The sequence below is a fragment of the Chroicocephalus ridibundus genome, chromosome 5 (assembly GCF_963924245.1).
Source record: "Chroicocephalus ridibundus chromosome 5, bChrRid1.1, whole genome shotgun sequence".
Lineage (NCBI taxonomy): Eukaryota > Metazoa > Chordata > Aves > Charadriiformes > Laridae > Chroicocephalus > Chroicocephalus ridibundus.
Window position 1 is genome coordinate 3,344,356 of NC_086288.1, and position 17,473 is coordinate 3,361,828.

Below are 17,473 nucleotides of genomic sequence, written 5' to 3' on the forward strand. Positions count from 1 at the left end.
TTTGAAAGATTTGAAGGGATGAAAAAATGGGGAGGCCAGAACATGCCCAGTCTGCCTGGAGTCAAAGGGCGTAAGAGTAGGACCTAGCTTCAGCTCCTTCATCCTCCTCTTCCAAATTTCAAGTCTGAGCACACTCATGTGGACTGTTGCTTCTGTTTAACAGCAAATTAATTACAGCCATATTGTAAACGTGAACAAATTAAAACCCTCTTGCTTCGTGTATTTGTGTCCTCTGGTTTGAATTTCCTGAGAGAAAATGGGCAATTAAAACTAGACAGTTTGTGACGCAGAATTTCCTAACGACTGTAAGTAGCCGTGCGAGAGCTGACACATGGCTGTGAGAAGGCACCATCCAACCAGGCAGCCAGAAGCTTGTAAAAGAATAATTGAAAGGATTAACGGGGAGTACCATATGCTCACAATTCGGATCTGGCCACAGGCAATACAGAGTATGCAGAGATTTCTAGTGCAGCACAAGGCCAGAAAAGGTCACGGGTGCTGGTATCTCTAGAAGCCAAAAGAATAAATCTCAAATGAAAAAGAGTAGCTGTATGTAGGACGTGGGGCGTTACTTGATGAAGGATCCGGACAGATGAGTCCTAGAGGATTTTGCCGCATCTGTCCAAGACATTTCTGCAAATCCAGCTGTGAGTGGCTGAGGACAGATCAGGAATTGTTTCTCTGCCTCAGATGCCACTGTCTTCAGCCCAGTTTTAAGCTAAAACACTCCACCTCTGTGGGTTTGGGGCTAAAACAAGGACTTTTAACTGTAGTGTTGACAACGAAGACACGTACCCCGCTCCGATGCTGTTGCAGGAGAGCAGGGAGTGCTGTTGGCAGCACTGCCAGGAGCCCCTACCGGCTCAGCTTTTCAGGTCCCATGCGAGATGGAAGGATTGTCTTGTTAGGGCAACGTTGCTGGCTTACCACAGACTTGGTGTGTGACAGTAGGCGCCTGCCATATCCCTACACCCTGAGCGCACCCAAGTGGAGTCACGGGAGAGGAAACTTCTTCCAGATCCTGCCCAGACACGCGAGGGCTGTTCACAGCCTGCCTAGAAGAGGAGGTCAGAGCTGCTTCTCACAGGCTTGCATTTTCTTTCATCTTATCGTACATCTAGAAAAAACACACCTGAAGAAATAAGCCAAATAAAAAAACAGAGATAAGGTGTTTACTGTCAGCATGGCCTTTTACTCTGAGATAAACGGTTAAACTCCTCCCAAAATATCTGAACACCAAAGACAAAGCTGCTTTTGCGAGAGCGGGTTCAGTAAAGATGTGGGACTCAACCCTTCTGCATGCTGAGCTCTGTTCTCTGAGCTCACAGCCAAGAACAGGACACACCGGGAGAGCCTAAACACTGACAGTACAGCAGAGGTAAAGCGATGCTTGCCTGCTATATAAGGAATAAATCTTCAGGCTTGCCATCTCAGCAAAAGGAGGAAGACGTACTAATAAAGTACTATAAATACAGAAGTGTTTATAGGACAGGTTATATAACGCTTCTCCTGGAGCTTCATGCCTTCCCCTTCCCTGACAAACACCATGAAACGTTTCATCTTACTGCCTCTTTATCTTAAAAGGCATCTAATTTTAAAGTCAGAAACTGGGACAATATCTCATGACGTAAAACTACAAATTAGCATTCACATGAGCAAAGCATTTGCTTTTCATTGCGTTCTGTTTGCTGTTTCTATGATACCTTATTTTTCCCCCAAATAACACGCATTTTCTCTGTTTGCAGAGTATGCTAAAAGCAGTAGTATTTCCACAATTTCAGAATGCACTTGAGGGAAAGATTTACATTTTAAAAATGCACAAATTGGAGGAATACACTAAAAGACTTAAGTACTTTTTAAAGATAGGCGGGGTAATAGATGGCACCTGTTCTTTGCAAATAAATGTCAAGTAATAAAGCCTACGAGCTTTAAATAAAAGATGTGAACAGCTGCTAAACAAAGAGGCCAGAAGTTACAGTGGAATAAAATCTTAAGCCTTTTCTTACTATACTGTAAGGAAGACAGTCTGGGTTTGCCTGGTTAACACGAGTAGATGATAGATAGATCCCCATATAATCCTGAAGTTGAATGAAAATGCAAATAAAGTGACACTTATCCCACCCCATCCAGAAGAGCGAACACAATAATTACGTTGCTGTCTCAAATAGATTTAACTGCCATGCTAAATATAAGATGACTGCACGTACATTTTGAATGGAATAAAGCTGTTGCCATTTTCTCCAGAAAGATGCGTGTTATAATAAATAGATCTGCTACCTCTAGTCTTTAAGGACAGTTTTTCTAAATAGTTTGATTTATAATCGCTCGGTCCTGTGCCGGAAAGGAAGAGGCGGCCAGCCACGTAGGAAATAGCCGACAAAAAGCCCATGCTGTGGGAGTGCATCCCTGGAGTACGCGCATGGGAGGGAGCCAGCTTTGTAGCACTGCAAGAGGTTCAGCTGGCAGCACACCAGGAACATTTTGCTCCCAACTCGGAGCGAGTATGGGAAGAGGTTGGAAAATACAGCACCTTCACAGTGTGTCATTTCTCATTGTAACTAAAAGCTGTCACGGCTTGAGGGAAGAATGTAGGAAAAAAGGAGCAGGAAAGCAAGCATATAGAAAACACAGGAGGAGAACTGAGAGTGTGAAATAGGGAAGAAAAAAGTAAGGAAAAAAGGGGGATAGAGTGGGTAGACAAATTAAGAGAGCATAAATAGGAGACAAGGAAAAGGAACAGGCAAGGAGAAAAAGATCAAAGGCCAGGCTGTTTTTTTCGTGGCACTACGCCAGAAAGTGGGCCCGTACGACCAGGTCTGGGCCCAGCGGGGCTGCTCTCAAGAGCAAGTCTAAATGTGGTCAAATCAAATGCCTGCCCAAGGCTCGTTTTCACCCGCCCGTGGCCCTACGTTAGGTTTTACTGACCACACATGCCAGTGTCTCCATACAGAAAGACTGATGAGGTAGAACGTGTCAGGGCTCGGGGCAGGGTCTCAGCTAGGAGGTGACATACAGCACCTGGGCACAGCATGCTTTACATGTTACTTCCATTGTGAATGATACCGTCTTGTCCTTTTACAGATATTAAAACAGCTAATTTGCACCACTCCTCCCAGTTTACTCTGGCATCAGTTTCCCCGTTTTCCACAGGACTGTGGTCTCTCCATTTCTTCAGATACCTTTACCCGCACTTTCCTTTTCCTTACCATCCCTCTTCCATAGGCTGAAAAACTCACAGTTAAAGATGTAAAGAGAGTTGCTCCTGGATTCCTACCAGGAGCGCAAAACCAGCTCTCTTCCCTCTCCTCCCCAGGGTGTGGGGAGCACTGCTCCCCAGTACTGCCCCAGGGCTGCCAAGCAGAAGAGGTGACGGGCAGGGAAGCCCGAGCTGGGGGCAGCTAAAACACCTGGCCTCAGGCTGAAGTGCAGAGCTGGCCAGGGAACAAATCCGTCTTCTGATTGCATTTAAGGTTTCAAAATCTGTTTTTGTTTCAACGAGGAATTAAAATGAATCCTTTCAAACATTTCTATGAAACAGAATTGTGTTGAAACATCTGCTTTCTAGCTGAACGCTTTTTTTTATTGCGCTCTCTCAGTTAGGATATGACCAGGGTCTCTGTCCTAGATCCTTCCAATTAAATAGTTCGTTAATATCTCCATTACGTATTTCAGCTACACCTAAAATAGCATAATCTGTGCATCGATGACAAAAGTATAGTAGATGATGTGCGGAAGAGTACTGAAGCATTTAAGCCCTCAGTCTATTGCTGAGCGGGAAAAGCAGCTGCAGCCTTCAAGAGAGGAATAAAAGGGATCATGGCCAGAAGCCTGTGACCTACCTACAGTCAGTACTGGCTATCTTATCCCTGTGTCCCCATCATTCTTCATTATCTTGCATTCGCCATAAATTAATCTAGCATTGCTGCCATCACGGGAGCAAGTTTGGATTGCACCTCACCTTTCCTAAATAGATCCGCTTCCTCTGTTATTAAAAGAGAGAACTAAATAATGCATCTGTCTTCCAAAACACAGGAACTCACTGGCATTAGCGTATCAATGCCGTCTGACGATTTCTTGAGCGTGCATTTAATAGAGGCCACATCTGCAAGGCCACAAACTACAATGCCATTCCTCGTATTAAACATTTATTATTCTTTTGCCATTAACAGCTTCTTTTCTTCCTGATTGTAACTCTGTGAAAGACCATGAATTTTTTAACTGATGTTTTCTTAAGGTTACTGCTCAGATACGTTACATGTGAAACACTCAGTAAGTCACAAGAAATTCTTCCTTTTTGTATCTGTTGTGTATATACCTACAAATAAACTACCTTAACTCCCTTAATATTGAGGATCTCAAAGAAAGATGCCATTTATTAATTGTTCATTAAAAATAATTTGGTTGATGCCTGATTAAAGGATACTTACTCTACATGGCCCTTTTTCTTGGGAAGAAAGGAAATATGAAATCAATACATGTTTCAAGCCCTGTTTCCCAAGGGTTAATTTAATTCTTGGTGATGAAACTGAAAATTATGTCAGATTCAAAGAAAAGCAGGACTAGGAATGAAAGAACCAAACTGCAGTAAATGCAACCTTTGTCTGAGGTCTTAGGGTGAGACCTAAGCCTGTTGTCTTCCGACCTGCTGAGAACATTCCACGTGGGAAAGAAATACTAGGTATTGGGGTTCCACCTAGCACCAAAACCATGAAAAAAGGAGGCTCAGTGAAGGCAAAAAAAAAATATAGAACCATAAAATGGTTTGGGTTGGAAGGGACCTTAAAGACCATCTAGTTCCAACCCCGCCCTGCCCTGGGCAGGGACACCCCCCACCAGCCCAGGCTGCTCCAAGCCCTGGCCAACCTGGCCTTGAACCCCTCCAGGGATGGGGCAGCCACAGCTTCTCTGGGCAACCTGGGCCAGGGGCTGACCACCCTCACAGCAAAGAATTCCTTCCTAATATCTAGTCTAAATCTCCCCTCTTTCAGTTTACAACCATTACCCCTCCTCCTATCACTCCACTCCCTGAGATAAAGAGGGAGTTTCATGCTAAAGATGTTTCATGCTAAATATTTTTTCCACTTAAGTTTCACCTATAGAAGTAATTTGGCTTAGTAAAAACTTTTTCGAGGGGTCTGTTTAGGCACTCACTGTTAAAACCAGGAATATGAACCTGCTTATTTTTATCACTGTTTCAGCTCAAGTAAAATCAAGTAAAACAAACAAAAAAAAAGTGATATTTCAGTTTTGTAAACTACCCAAATGAGATATTACATCACAGTAGAAGTTATTTTGAAATATTTAAAGAAAATTATTACTAAGGATTAAGACTCTACTAAGTAGTGAACTGAAGACTCTTGCTTTTTCTTACTGGGGAGTCCGAACTTTAACTTCTCATGGTTGTTTTTCTTATCTCCTCAGCTGTGGAAGTCTTTGGGATTCTGAGGATAAATACACTGAACATTTTGTCTTTGGTATTTCCTCAGAAGCAGAGAACATAATGTTAGAGAAAGTGTTACTCACTTCTGTGATCTATCAACTCATCCTAGCGTAAGGAATAATATTAAACATCTCCCAGAGAAAAATAGATTTCAAGTCCATTAATTTGGATGAACTGTGTCAAATCTGGTATGGGAGCTTGATTTCAAGCATGGTCTTTTGTGGATCCTCCTCAAAGAGTTGAAATTTGAGCTGGACAGAAAGAAAAAAAAATCTCTCTAAAAACTTTCCCAATATGTAAATATTATTTTTTTTAGTCTATTTCCAAACATTGATCCATACAGCTCTTGTTGATGCTTCGCAGCCAAGCCAAGTTCACATGGTGGGCAGTTCCTCCTTGCCCTCAGGAAGAGGCATGGAGTCAGTGAAAGGAGAGGAAACCAGCAGCAAAATAAAATCCTCTGCTTTCTTTTTCCCCTCCCCTAAACAGACAGTTTACATCATACAAGTACTTTTTAATATTACCTCTCCACATACATCATTCTTATTGCTTCACTAGGGAAGCATCGCAGCAGCAAACAGCACAAACCAGCTTCTCTAAGATATGGTCCATATTACTGAAATAAAATACTGGAGAATTCCAGAGCACAAGAGTATTACTGGGGTCTTTGCAGAAAGTACAGTTTCACTGTGAGTTGTGCTGGACACACGACGCCCTTGTTGGACTCGCAATGAGATAACCCAAGTGGAAGACAGAGTTTGGTCTTTGCCACAGATTCAGAGAAGCACCAGGAAGGGTCCCTTCCCCACCAGGGCAAAGCAGTCACTCACCCAGATTGACTGCTTTCCTCCAACGCTGTCACCCGTGGGGACTGCGCGACTGCCACAGGCAGGAGGCTCTTGTCTGCCTGGCGCAATATTGTTGGCATAGGCTGCAAAATGTTCCTTCTCAGGGGAGGGTGTAATAGGCAGAGAGAGCATAGATTGATTTTCACATCCTAGCCTAAGCTTGGTAAAATCAAAAGGTTTTTTAAAAAAAAGCATCTTAATAAGATAGGGGGCATCTTTACAGGTCAAATTTCTACCTAGAGCTCAGTTTTAGAGAAAGATCATTTGAGAAAGGTTAGGTTTCACATTTGTGTGCAGATGGGCACTCCCGCTATTGAAAACGATCAAGTCAAAATTTCCAGACCTAAGTTCCTAAACTCATAAATTAGATGTTAGGCCCCTACACCAGATTTCAAGGATTTGCAAGTAACCACAAACAGAAGATACTGACATCACTGAAAGGCAGGTTACTCCTCTAGGTGCCCGTGCTGATGCTCCCCTGCCCCAAGCTTCCCACTCAGGACAAGACGGGGCCATTTATTTTGGCCGTAGCAAGTGATGTTCATTAAAGAAAACTAAAAAGAAGAGATAGCTGAAGAGATGTCAGAAATTAATAACTTCTCAGACCTGGGCTCCACCCAGCTCAAAAAGCTTTTCTGCTGACAGTAGGTTGTTTTCAACACTAAGAATTAAGTGTTTATCTTTATCCTTTGAAGCTGTGCCATTCACACCAATAAATACACAAGGGTCCTGAAACGGATACTTACTAAAACAAAATGCCCGTTCAAAATTAATATCTTTTTCTATTTCAAACCACATTGTACACAGAAATTCTTCGGAGCTTTTTAGAGACAAAAGCAAGAAAAATAAAGGAAAGGAAAAAAATTTCAAACAATTCTGTTCGTACGCACCGAGCAGTAATGTAAAATAGAAAAGTTATGTCAAAATGAACCACTAAACTGGTATGCTTTCTGTAAATCGAGTCAATACAAATTTCATAAAACTTTCCTTGTTAGAGGTACAAACCACCCGTTAAAAGAATAACATTTGCATGCCATAATATTATCATTTGCACTGCTCCAGCTGAACGTGAAGTTGCCTCTTGCATTGAAACAACAATATCGGGTATCAGGAAAATGTGTCTAGACTCATGACAGCACGCACCCCAAAGGCAGCCTGACGCTGGGAACTGAAGTCTTAATTATGGAGGTACTGCTGAGATGCTGTTTTCTTCCAAGCGTTAGGTTACTAGTGCATTGAAATTATTAAATAGGCATCTGTAAAAATTAATAGCAGTTTACTATGGTTTCCTAACAAATATGATAATTAATCCTTGCACACTGTGCTTATATTTGGGAATTTAACTTTGTCATTCAGGTTTTACATGACGTTTAGGAATGGGTAGCCATTGCATAATTACTTATGGGTATCCTCACTTTTTGCTCCATAACTTCTAAATAGCCATGTATAAAAATAGATAAGATTATGTATGATCAGATCACAATCAACAAAAAAAAAAAAATCAAGACTTTAATAAGTTCCCACAATACTTTTATTGTCAAATTTCATAGGCAACAGATTTGTGAGCATCTGGCAGCTGCACAAGTGACAAATCATGCCAAAGCCTTAGCTGGTATCACATAAAGCTGATACTTCAGGGTATGATCAAGGTCACAGTGGTAATTTATCAAATGTCTAACTAGTTAATTTCTGTCTATTTATATATTTGGATCATTAAGGTAAAGAAAGTGAATGCTGAGGTTATGCTTGAGCATAAGAGGTAGAGCATTTACAGGAACCACTCTCTACTCTTTACCTGCTTTCTAATTTCCAGAGAGGTCACAGGCGTCTACACAAGTCTGCATCCTGTGACAAAAGCTACCTATTCTGTAGTATTTCTTTTGTAAAATGCATATTTATGAAGTTAGCCCTGTTCACATTGCTCACAAATACACAGTGTTATTTTATTACCAGAGTGAAGGGTGTCTGTATTCACCTCATTGATTCAATCTTAGTTCAGAACTACGGTGACTTAGGGCAACATTTTGAGAAGAGCCTGGTATCCAACAGCTTTCTTTAAAGCACAGAAACAAAAGCATTTTACGTGGTTCATGTAAGCACCATAGCCACTCACTTTTAGAAAACATCTTGAAAAGACACCACTTTGAATTCCACTCCCAACAATTCGTTATCCAATCATGAAAAGAAGGATGCATATAGAGATTTCCCACAACTCATCCTGAAGTTTTCTCCTTCTGTCTGCTGCTGTCATTCCCCACTTATGCAAGGACAGATGTGCTCGTCTTCTGTACCCTAAGGCATTTAGTCATGTATCAAAAGCCTTTTTTTTTTTTTTAAACCAAGAGAACTCCTGAAAGCTATTGCCATGGGAATCAAAGTAGGGCAGCAGATAACTTGAAGTTGTATTGTAATCAAAAGATGTTCCAAGGCCACTATTCATAAGCTTGAAATTAAACGGTAGGCTAAAATTTTTCATAAAGAGCTGCAGATAATCCATTACCTCATTAGAGCCTAAAGCACTTACACATATTTGAATTCTGGATAACTGACTTCGTTGCGTTCATTTCATTTTCAAACCTTTCCTAATTACTTGAAAAGCTTTTATAAGCTACATAATTTCTGAAAGAATTACATATACGTATTATAAACTAATATACTCTTTTAAAAGAAAGGAGGGAAAAAAGTCCAAGAAAGTATGAAATTAATTCACAACTGAGCTTGAAAAGGTGTTAAACTGTTGTAAGGAATACAGTGTAAAATAGTTTACTGTATGTACTGGGGTGTAAAGGTCCATATTTCAAATACATACACGTGGAGCACTACGCATATTGTAAACCATCCACTTCCGCAGAGTGGTGTTTGTCTTAGAGTGACATAAGGAAAGGTTAATTCCTACCAAGTTTGTGCAGGCAGCAATTACAGAACAGATTTAACACAAGCAGTTTGAGAACAACAAGCTTGAAGGGCTTTTAATTTCATTTTCAGCTGCTTCTAAACCATGTTGTCAGCTGCCTGGGTTGCTGTGTTTTAGTATGACTTTCTGATATACCCCTTCAAGAGGAACTCATTACTTTTTCAAAAAATGCAAGGCCATGCCAGCTCCTTCCAGCAAGAGAAGACTGCAGCGTGAACAGGAGAGGAAGCTATGAAAAATACATTAGAATTCAGCTGTTTTGTTATGCAAGGTCGTATGAACAAAGAACTAGCGATCACATATCAGCTGCAGATCTGCAACATGAACAAAAAGAAACACTAAAGGAAAGATTCCTGTATTTATTAGCTCTGCTTTTAGGTCTCCCTCACAGCAAAAACACCCTTAAAACCAGGCTTAGGAGGCTCAAGTGATAATTCCTGTCCCCTAGTTTCTCTAGGGGTTTTTGCATGCCGTTCTCCCACAGGAAGGGTTTGCCAGGGCTGGAAAGGTAAATGACGAAGTTGCTCAGCTACGGCTTGGAAATTTGCACTTAGAAAATTTGAATCAACTAGCCGTACTCAAATGTCAGAAGGAGGGTCTTCCTAATGCCAGGGGTCTTCAGTTCTTTTTCGTTATCTTAAACTATTTGTTCCCGCTGGGCATCGCTGGGCCCCAGTTTCAGAGACCAACACGCTACCTACACATACCACCTTTAGTAGCAACACTCGGATTTCAGCTTGAACGCCCGGAGCCAGGTGGCACACCTCTTTGCAGCCGTACCCTTTGCAATGACTGAGCTGAATTACGAGCTGCTTCCGCTGGTGTCCGTGCTTAGATCCAGTTCTCTCTTTCACTCCCTATTCAAGCCAGAGCAAGAGCCACCAGAGACAGATTAAATAAGCTGGGCCCAAGTACCCAACTAAATCCCCAAGCTATCATCATTATTGACCTCAAAAGGTAACTAAATTATTTTCTGTGTCACCTTTATAAACTGTAGGGTTTCTGCAATACGTAACCCAACTGGAAGAGCACACATTCCTCACCCCAAATTTTTAAGCAGATTGATAGATACTGTCTAATCTCTTGACCCAGAATAACACAAAATTTAATAGCAACTATGTGACCAGAGACCTATGCGATAACAAAATGAAGAATAATTTATTATTACCTTCAATTTGAATTTTTATTCAAACAACATTCCAACATTTCTGTAGTTGTTTCCTCAGTATATAAGTGAAAGAACATACATGTCATAGCTATTCAGACCTCCTGGTTATCAAGCAAGAGAAGGAAGAAGAAAACTCAGGTCTATAATGGACATTATTTTAGAAAAAGTGTTTCCTCAGCTATTCTAAGGAAATATAAAAGCTAAGGATAATTGATGTCCTCAAAAACAGATGAATCTCTGTGGACATGAAGGTAAATATGGTCTCAAGGACAACTGGACAGTAGGCCATTAGTCCTGTCCACATTTGTTTGATCACAGCAGCGTGGAGAGCTACAAAGAGAAATGCCAGAACTCTATATTTCTCCACACTGGTGATACAGTTTTCATACGCTCTGTTGAAATCTTAGTAATGGGACTCCTTCCTACCCTTATCTCTTCGTCCATCCCCCTGGCCCCTCCAGACTGGCACTGTTCCACAAAGCCACTGCTATGGCTGTATTGCTATTTTAGTCCATCACAAAAGCCCAAGAGCTTTCACTTTGCTTTCATGTGTTCCCTTGCACATTGTTTTCTTTTTAGACTAAGTTACATGACAATTTATAATGATGCAGAGAAACCTCATTATCTGAAGTGTGTTGGGAGCCAATATAAATATCAAAGCCTAGAAGCCGTTGAAGTGTTTGTGATATCTTATTAATGTTTTAGTAAGGTCTCCTAGAAAAAGCCTGAAAATCAAACCCACACACCACAACATAAAGGGCTCATAGAAAAGGCACAATGAGGAACTTCGACATCAATTAATTTGCTTGCTAATTTACAATAAAATTGCCTACTGAAAGCAAGGAAAGGACACATCACAGACAGGTATATTACAGGTACTATGGTGGAAACTGTTGTTCATCATTATTTGAAGTGATGGACTAAGACCTTCTAGAGGGCACATGTGGTTTAAGATATACACGACAAAGAAAAAGACAATTTATCCTTCAGAAGTATCTTTCTTTCTAAGCCAAAGAGCGTTCCGCTACAGGGGTCAGTTTGAAGAAAGAGTGGTAAGATCAGATGAGACAATCTTCCCAGACCCTCCAAGAACAGCATACTGGATCTTTATCCCAAACCTCTTGTGATTTCTCTCCAAATGTCAGAGCCGGCACACAGTTACACCCAGATACTGAAGTGTAAGCGTCTGCCGTGTTTCCACGGGATGACCTTCATTCTCTTAACCTGTGGTCAAGACAGTATGAAGGACAAATCCCTGAAAAGCGAGACCTGCCTTTTGCTACTTCACCATCTGTTAGTGAAACGAAACCGTAACTTGATAAAGCTTTCAAACAGTGGTCATCTGCAATTCAAGCCTGGCAGCACTATGAATGCAAAGGTGTCTATTTGCAATTCAAACATCTTTTCAAAGCTTTATTTTTTTTCCTAGTGATTGACCATGAGGGATTTATTTGCTGTTTCATTTTTCTTTAATTAGAAAGGTATCTCTGATCAAAACCAGGGAACAAAAATACTTTCTTCTGAAGCTTAGACTCCATATAATCAACTTACTCCATCGAATCTGAAAGTATCTTGTGTCAGAAGTCAGCACGTGAAAGCGAGAAACTTTTCGTTGGAGCTAGAGTGGCAAAATAGTGTTAGTTTTTTCATTCTTTATTCTACTATATTTTGCTTCTGACTAGCTTTTTGTGTTGAAAATTAACTTATTTTGAATAAATACATTGCCTTCCTGATACAGATTGTAGAAGTGTTTGTTTCTTGGAAGCAGTAAATCCAGACCAAGCAGGACAGCAGAGATTGGTTAATTTAGCAGAGATTGATTAATTTGATCGTCAAAAAGTAGGGTGCTTTTTCTTTTTAGGAAACTGGATGGCTTCACAGAACAAGTTTCTAAAAATGAATCTGTATGAAATTTCATACAGAGAACTAAAAATCTCACAGTTACAAGGACAGAGACGAGAGCAAGTGAATATTTTTTCTCTGCCATTCTCATAGTCAATCTAGAGCAAACATGAGAAAGAGAGGCCCTAACGTGGCTAACGAGTTATAGATTTCTACCACGACCTCTCCCTCACGCCAGGGAGCAGCAGCAGCACAGAAAAGGAGGCCGTGACACACCACTGCCAGGTGGCAGTTTCCTCAGTGCTGGTTTTCTGCAGCAAAGAACTGTCTCGGTAGCGTCTCAGCTCACCAGCTTGCTGACACCCAAAAAAATACCAGAGGAAGCAACAAAATGCCCCCCTGGTATCTTGAGATACCTCTTTTGATTACTCTTTTATTTCCAGTGGCAAAATTCTAGTCAAATATGCCCAGCACTCGACTGGGAACATAAATCCACTGGCCAAGTCTCTCCCCTCATCCTTTTGCAGATCTGCTGGAGAGCTTTAGCCACAGCAATACCTGATGGGCTCAGGTGAAGAATTCCCTAGTCCGGTACCTGGTTTGATGGGCAAAAGAGACAAGTCCTTAAACAAGTCCTGGCAGAAGATCTGGTTAAGAAATTAGGCATCTCACGACAATCCAAGTAGAAGCTGGTTAAACAAAACCCTGTGTATAATAAGCATTGGCATTAATCAGCGACTTCAACAAGGAAAGAAAATATTTTAAGAAACGGGCAAAACAGTTGATGGTAGAGTAATTTATAAAGACAGCATTCGGTGATGAAGCAGAAAGGGAGAAGCATGCTTGTTTATTATATATTCACATGAGAAGCGCCTCCTTTGATAAGGAGACCCATATTAATACATGTTACAGAGGGGTGGAAATGGAGAGCTTTTGAGCTCGTTACACCAACCAAATTTTGAAGTAGCCTTAGCTCAGTGTTGTGTATGCACACTGCACGCTCCCCTCATCTCAAGGCAGCTGAAATTTGCAGACAGTTAAATGCTGGAAGACTAGAGAACACTGCTCTTATATATTTAGTTGGTGGAATGAGTAGAACTGGAAGCGAATACTGATATACTTTTTTTTTTTTTTAAAAAGGCATGTACCTATTTATCTGTGTCCTGAAAAAACACCGGGGAGGAAGTTTTGGTTAGAAAAACAGGCTAGAACTTAAGCAGCTTTTCAATCTGCAGTAGCCACAGGAACAAATTTGATCAAATTACTCTTTTTAGAATATTACAGAAGATAACTTTAATTTTGCCAGCTGCTTATATTACTCCCCTAAGGATTGTCTGTTATCATGTGTAGTGTCTCACAAAATGAAGCTTCCCTCTTTCCCCGGGAAAGGTTGCATCAAGGCTAGTGATATCATCTAGATTAAACTGGAAATAAGAAAAGTCTTGAAAAGATGCAAACCTAACATTCCAAATCATATGCAGTCTCTAATTAAGGAAAACATTCCCTTATGAGTAGATTATTGCATGTCATCTTACAATTGCATTTCCTACACTTTTCAGAAGCGTTTCCTACTTGTCACCACCATCTATGGTAACATACCGCTGATCTAATTCAGCACAACACCACACAATTTCACTGAAAATATACTAAGTAATCCTCTACATTTTCATTATACACGTAAGAATAACTGTCTTTTTCTCAGAAAGGTTCATTGCAGTTCATTTACCTTGAGCAACACGCTAATTTTACTGTGACAGGCAAGGATTGTTCTCCCTTGGCACCAGGGAGTACACGGAGTCAGGCTTGTTCCCGCTCTGCAGCGTCTTGCTGACTGATTAGCATTAGGTGACTTCAAGTCTCGCAGGTTTTACTAAATTTCAAATATATTCGTATTTCCTTGGCCAAGGGATTAGCTCATTCTCTGGAGGTTTCCAATTTTAGATGGCTCTGAAACACTTCTAAAATATTCTCCAAGAAAAGCAGGGCTGTCACTCAGAGAGGAAATTTCGAGGTGCGTGGAGCACTACTGAGCTGAGGAATGTCTGTGTTTCTACGTAGCACACAGCATGCCGCAGTACAGCAAGCATTTCTTATTGGGCTAAAGTTTAGCTACTTCATTCTGCTAAGGTAAAGAGTTGCCGTTACCTCAAACAGCACCTTGAATGCTTTGCTGCCATAGCAGTTATCTGTCTTTTCAATACATCAAACAGAACTTTATAGGATGCTATCTGCACCCCTGTTATGGGCTAGAAGCAGCTTTCCACATACGTCATGTAATTGAAGAATGCAAGCGTGAGAACACCTCAAAGAGTTCCAGCATTTTCTGTTGCTAACTAAAGGAAGTACCTTGTGATGAAGTCATTGAATTGTAGGGGCAGATTCTTACGACATCCGAGGTCTAAGAATTAGAGAACGTCCAGAATGACAATCAGGTCTAAGAATTCCATTTTTCACAGGTAAACTAAGGAGGTTATCCAAATTGTACTTACAGTCGTTATCCAACTTGTACCCAAAGTTTGAGCATTTGGTTGCATGAATTCAGATTTAGACAGGAAAAGAATGACAAACAGGTTCACCTTTTGGTTCCTTAGACCTCTGGGCTGTCTGAAATCTTTGGTCCTCTAGGGAAGAGTGAAACGATCCCTCAACATTAGTCCACAAAAACATGATTTACAGTTGCAGCCAAAACATGGAATGAAATAGACCTACAATGAAAGAGCAATTAGAAGTTTGTTAATTTATTTTCTAACACACACCACGCCTCCCTTTCCCTTCTTCAGGGATCAGAAGCACCAAAATAGAGTGAGGCACACTTCTTCCACAATTCCTTTCCTGGCTGAAACCAGGAAACCCTGGAAATCTCACAGGAAAGACCTTTTCCAACAGCAGAGCTTTAGGTATGCGTCAAGCATGTGGAGAGTTTTGGATAATTATCTGTCCCTTGACCAGATTTCCCTAGCTATTCATTGAACGACACTATGTGTTTCTGATCACTGATTAATACATACAGTTTATTTTGACTTTCATTTTTGCTAAACTTCTCATAAAGCACAATATTCAGAAATGCTTAAGAAACCAAGGAGCCTGAGACTTCTGCAAATGGGACCTAGGTGTTTGATTTTTATTTTTTTATGAAAAGCCTAGAACTCAGATTAGTTTTTGAAGATTTTTAGCTCGTCTGTATGCAGATCAATGCCTAGCGTGGTTTTCAGAAAATAGCTAGGGAACTAAACTTGTTCAGAAATGTTTTTCTTACTGGCTAGTTTGTTCTGAAGTCCTAAGGAAATCTTCTGGAAAGTTATTTATATCAATAGCTATCACACCACTGAAGTCATCCAATCTAATCATCCCCAGAGAGCTGCAACAATGGGAATTATAAATAGCAAAAATATCCTGGATATCGCCTCCACTATTTTAAAAACACTGGTCATACAGACTAGTAACTAAGAAGCAATCTCAAGGACATGAGCCCTCATTGAATGTCAGAATACGTGCACATTTGTCATTGCCAAGTGGTGTTCCTGCGGGCCAGATGCTTTTTTCTGAGCAAAAATCCGTTGAACGCAACAAAGGTGTCATGATAGTTCACGTAGTCTCTGCCTGGCTCTTAGTTTCTCTCTCATCATCGTACAGGTAGCAGCAGCTAGAGGAACAACTGTAACGGTGTTGATGGATGGCCTGGAAGTACAACAGTTAAGACAAGCTTAGAAATAGTTAGAATAGTTAGAAAGCACTATCCTAGCTTCTGAATAAAAGGAAGATTGCATTCAAGTAGCTGTTTATTCTGAGACCATTAGTAGATGAATGAAATTTTGCCGTCGTCTTCATTGCAATTTAAGAGGCTGACTTCGCCAAGGTCTCTATGTTTGTTTTATAACTTCGTAAGTTCAAATCCAAAGTGCTTCAGATAGCAGAACGTGCATTATTTCAGTAATATATAAGCATGTTTTTAATTCTTCGGTGAAATTACACACTTGCCCTCTCTGGCAAGGCAGGGTATCTTAGCCCCTTTTCGCTGCTTTTGGGTTTTACAGTCTTTAGCAGTTCCTCCAAAGACAGCTAAAAGTAACCAAAGATCTCCCTACATGTAGTTCCTCGTTTATTTATCGTAAGTAATAAAAAATAATAAATACATTTATTTCTAATTTTTTTTGTCAGATGACATTGAGGTAGACCTAACTCCATAACGTGTTAAAAAATAATTACCAACGCCACTTCTGAGGGTATGAACAAAGTCGTTTTACACCAAACTAAGAAAGCACACAACACAACCTAGAGTGCCAGAAAGTACTTAGCGGCACTTGCAAAACATGACCACTATTCTGTAAGGGATGGGGCTTTCTTTCTTTAGGGAAACAGAAGGGAGTTTTTTAATAGTTTAATAACTGCCAGACAAATTGGCTACACGCTGGGAAGTATTCTGGAAAAAGTTAAGCAAAATTAACAACTTTAAAAGCATTGAATGCACTTTCCAGAATGTCTTTTCTCTATCTTTAAAAATGACCTACAAACATTTTTTCCTATCTTCCAATAGCACCCAGGTAGTTAATAAATAAACACTACACACAATATATGCAGTTCCACCACTGGAACCCACTTATGAAGTCCTGCGGCATCCAGTTCTGTTCAAGGATCTTGTCTGTCTAACAAGGTGCCTTTTCTTAGAAAGAAACGTAACGCACACACCTTGACCCTTCCCTTTGAGTCTTTAGGTGACCTTTAAAAGGTGAGCACATTGTGATACTGACAGTTCAGTCTGACCAATTCTTTCGTTACACATTTTAGTTTTCAAATATGTCAAACTTCAACCATCCAGGTTGAAATTTCTTCGTCTTGGACTCTGGACTTTATTTTTTTTTTTAAAGTTTGATAGGAAATATTTCAGCCATTTTTGGAACAAACTTAGTGAAGCGTGATTTTGCCAACACTCATATTTTTCATCTGTTTTCTGAAGAACCCTAATGATTTATAACAGGAGCTTGAAATCTGGCAGTGCGACAACCCTCAAGTTAGAATGGTATCTTTTTTGTCCCCGGGAAAATCCATTCTTAATCAACTGGATTAAGAGTTACAGAAAAATCCCAGTTGGTATTTACAAAACAAACCGGTACATTTTGATTTTCCGAATATTTCAACAGGAACATGCAAGCCCTGAAGCCTGCGGAGCCCCTTGTCCTGAGCAGGCACTACAGCTCCGAAGGTACAGCTCAGGAGAACTTTAGTTCTTGAACACAACTCTGTTGTTTTCTCACAGCAAAACC